Raw genomic sequence first — 4441 nt, forward strand, 5'->3', positions numbered from 1 at the left:
GCGGGGGGCGCAGGGCCTGGGGGAGCGGCTGGAGCCGGCTGTGGGACGGGGTGCGCCCGGCTGCGCTCTCCACTCGGTCGCGGAGCGCAGGGGCTCCCTCTGGGGACGCCAAGGAGGAGGAGGATGGGGAGGGGGCAAGGAGGAGAGGGGAGGGGAAACCCGCAGCTCCTTCCCCGCCCAGGTGGAGAAGGGGCGGGTCCTCCACCTGTCCCGGAATATAGGATGAGAGGAGGTGGGAGTGGTGATGAGATAGTTTAGCCGTTCCTCCTTGCTGGGAGGGGTGTGTATGTGTGGATTTTCTACTTCCCGGCAGCTTCTGCCCGGTAGCTGCCAAAGGCATAAGCGTGCGTTTGCGCCACTGCTCGCGAAGGAGCGGCGTGGCCCTAACGTAGCTTCTGCCTTCCCGTGTGTCCCCGCCCGGGAGTGGTGGGGAAGCAGAGGTTTACAGCAGTGCGGGTGTCCCGGGCGCGTTTGCGCCAGAAGCGCTGTCCCGTCCCGTCCCGTTCATCAGGGAAAGTTGTGCCGGGCAAGGGAGAACTCTCAGCATTTTACTGGGGAGCAGCTGAGCCGCTCCGGAGGTTCAATCCACTCCCCAGAGGCGCATCTCCGGGGCTCCAGCCTTGTTTCTGCCGCCCGAAATCAGCGGAGCTCACTCGGCCTCTGCGGGTAGTCCTGCTCTTGTTCTGTCATTTTGCTCCCAATACTTGTAAGGCCAAGTGTGTGCGTGGAATGAAACAGTGAGGTTTTGGTGCTTATTTACAACACGGATGACAGGGTCCGTGTCTGCCCATACTGCTTCTATTCCCCTGCCACCAGCAGTGAGAAAGTGCTCGCTGCTCCGCGTAGCAAGTTACTTAATAAACACAAAATAACACAAGTGTTCTCGAGGTGCTCCAAGTACTTCCACAGACATTAAGCAAAATAGTACCGGTGTGGTGGTCCTTTCCCCCAAGAGGAAAGCCCAAGCTATTCAGTATTCATTAAAATATTCTTATCGTTTTTTTAACAGGCTGTTTCTTTGGAAAGTGGGAGGAAGCACTGTCTTGTCACTCAGGTATGTAAATAGGACACAGAAGTGCCACTTGTCTGGGCTGGGGTTTCTCGGAGTAAATCGTGATTCAACATTCAAACTTGCTGAACACTGGTGCTAATTTCTTCATAAAGCTCTTGTGAAGGCTTGGGTTACACAGTCAATAGGATATGAAGACTTAAAACTACTGTGATTAAGTGGGAATTCCAGAACTAAAGTCAGTAATGACATGAATTTTGGGAAGTTCCATGCTAAACACCTGCATCTATTACAGGGTATCGGAACACAACAGATTGCAAAATAGCCACTGAGTGTACCTTGACTTTCCTCTGTTATGCATGTTCCTCTAAGAGATACATTGCCATTCTCCTACCAGTCAATTTCCTCTGTAAAATCTCTTTTTTTTCTGATAGTTTAACTAGTCACTGTCCTAACTAGGTAAAGAAAACTACCATCCCCTTTACACATCCTAGCCCAAAGCCCAATGCCTGACCGCATGCCTTTAACCATGTATCACCCTACAGGCCTGTAATCATTTATTAGGATGAGTTGCATTACAAGACAGCTTTCATATGCTGTAGCTGACATTCTGTTCAATTACATTTTGTAAATAATGTGAAAGATGTACTTTGAAGTAAACTCAGACATTAATAACATCCGAGGAACTCTATCCATATGATTGGTTTCATGGCTGTAAGTGAGGACAGAACCTGAACTTACAATACAATATTAATACAAACTGGCTTGAAAGATTCTCACTCAGTGCAACTTCATAAACACTATGTGTATATGGCTCATTTTCATTTATTTAGACAAATAGGAGGATCTTTAAAAGTGAGAGAGACCTAGGGAAAAGAAATCAGCTTCTAGGGAGGGAATATTTGCAAAGCATCCTCAGCACACACTGATGATTACAGCTTGCATTATGATAAAGGAAATGCAATTAAGACAACCAATAAATGACCTTCAAATCAGTTCAGTATGTAAATACTAAATAAAAATGTGACCCTAGACATGCACATTGGGTGTCAAGCTACCAATGTAGAAGGCAATAGAGTTTTTAAAATCTAGAAGAAGAAAGGGTTCAAAGTGACAAATGAAAACTAAACTAAACATAGGAAAAAAAAGAAAACATTTTTGCATATGAATTCAGTGGAGAAACTGGTCCAGATCTTGTCCTAACATGCTAAAGAACAAATACTTGCTTTGCAGAATTTTTGTGATTCTACCGGCTATACTGAGCAGGAACATTTCTTACTTGCTTCACCCTCCCATCACGTACTGCTCTTACATAAATGCACATAAATTCAAGTATTCAATCCCAACTGAACTCCTCCTTCATTGCTGACATGGTGAGCAAGGGGAGACTAGGCAAATTCCCCTTTAAATTTTTTTCCCACACTGCAGATATCCACTACAGGAGACTCTCATCTGCTGCTGGCAGTGCAGCACTGCTGAAGGGGCTGCACGGCAAGCTGCCATAAATTCTGTCCTCCCACCTTTGTGAGCACAAATGTGTTACTTTTGTGGCATTGTGCTCTGCTTGCCAAGGTCATGAGACATGTAAAGGAACTCTTAAGACTGAAGTTTGAGAAACTTACCACAGGCAGGAATTTCAGGCCTTTTTTACACAACTGAGCAATTTCTGAAATGGTTCTGAAATGTCAAACGTTACATTTTCCCTAACCAGCTGGTCACATATCCAGTGACTGCCTTTGGTATAACTCCTTTGAAGCTAACATGAATTTTACTAAGGGCATGCAATATTCATGTTGCAAAACTTTTATTACTGGCTGCATGTGTGCGTGGATCAAAGATCATGGAACAAAGGCCAGCCTTTTGATCACCAATTTTTAAATTGATAGTTCGTAGTGAAAATACTAAATGCAACATCTGTCTTCAGCTTTCTTTTGATTTGCTTGCTTTATAGTATGTACATATATATGTATCTTGTCTTCTATATATTAAGCATAAACATGCTGACCTATGAAGATCATGGAATCTGGTAGTTCTTTCACGTGAAGATACTTCTGGATTACAGAATTTGACTGCAGTTGCTCACCACCACTTGCCTGCACCACTGAGTTGGTTACTTTGCCACACATGGAGAGGAGTAGCTGTAAGAGGATGAATAACTGATTTCCTTATGAGTGGAAAAAGCAGGATTAGTTCTCCTATCTCTTCCACATTCCCTCAAAACAGAATAGAGTTTCAAAATCCTCTCAAGAGTAAAAAAATCCCTGCTGCTGGATCATTTCCTTACATGAAAAAAAAGTCTTGCTTTTCATTATCCACCAAGAGTGGGTCATTTGCCCCTCAAAAAAAATTCATCAGCAACCATTCCTCAATGGCAATGCAGCTCTTCTCTGCATGTTGTGAAAGTGATTTTAAAGGGCAGGCCCTTCAGTGGAAGAGAAGAAATTAAATAGAGATGAATTAGCGTGGTTTTACAATCTGGTTTGCTTGGATTTTGCATGGTGTTTGAGATTGTTGACTGTATTTTGCATTGTAGTTTGTATTCTATGACTCCTCACTCAGGTTTTAAAGCACGGGCTGAGATAATATTTCATGGAGCTTTATGGCACTTTGCATGTTGAAAATATTGCACAAACATTAACTAGTTTATCTTTGCAAATCTCCTGTAAAGCAGGTTAGTAGCTATCATTTCCATTTTATAGATGTAAAATAATTTCCCTTGGGCAGAGTGTTAGTGGCAGAGCTAGGACTATTACTCAAGAGCTGTTTATTCTAAACATTCTATTTAAACCTTAGATCATGCTGCTTCTAGAGAGTGTCTCTGATGAAAATTGATGCATTTTTACACACTCAGATTAACTTTCTCTCCTCTCTTAACACTGTTTACAGAATCACAGAACTACGCTGAGTTGGAGGGGACTCATCAGGATCATCGAGTCCAACTCCTGGCTTTGCACAGGACACCCCAAGAGTCACACCCTGTGCCTGAGAGTGCTGTCCAGATGCTTCTTGAACTGTCAGGCTTGGGGCTGTGACCACTTCCCTGGGGAGCCTGTTCCAGTGCCCAACCATCCTCTGGGGGAAGAACTTTATTCTAATGTCCAACCTAAACCTCCCCTGACACAACTTCAGGCCAATCCCTCAGGTCCTGTCACTGGTCACCACAGAGAAGAGATCAGTGCCTGTCCCTCCTCACGAGGAAGCTGTAACTGCAGTGAGGTCTCCCCTCAGTCTCCTCCAGGCTGAACAGACCAAGTGACCTCAGTCACTCCTTGTATGGCTTCCACTCAAGGCCTTTTGTCATCTTTGTTGCCCTCCTTTGGACTCTCTCTAATAGCTCTGTATCTTTCTTAATTGTGGCACCCAAACTGCCCCCAGGACTTGAGATGAAGCTGCACCAGTGCAGAGCAGAGCAGGGCAATCCCCTCCCCTGCC

At 44.8% G+C, this 4441-nt stretch overlaps 1 long non-coding RNA gene across 1 annotated transcript in view; it reads left to right on the forward strand.

The window, feature by feature from the left end:
- Positions 1–4096, forward strand: part of LOC108446832 — a 4983-nt gene extending 887 nt beyond the window's left edge. The window contains exons 2-3 of the long non-coding RNA XR_001862145.1: positions 1010–1054; positions 3896–4096. This is a non-coding gene — a long non-coding RNA (uncharacterized LOC108446832). The remainder of the gene's footprint in view (positions 1–1009; positions 1055–3895) is intronic.
- The last annotated feature ends 345 nt before the right edge of the window (positions 4097–4441 follow it).

Source organism: Corvus brachyrhynchos, unplaced genomic scaffold (assembly GCF_000691975.1).
Source record: "Corvus brachyrhynchos isolate BGI_N302 unplaced genomic scaffold, ASM69197v1 scaffold94, whole genome shotgun sequence".
NCBI classification, from domain to species: domain Eukaryota; kingdom Metazoa; phylum Chordata; class Aves; order Passeriformes; family Corvidae; genus Corvus; species Corvus brachyrhynchos.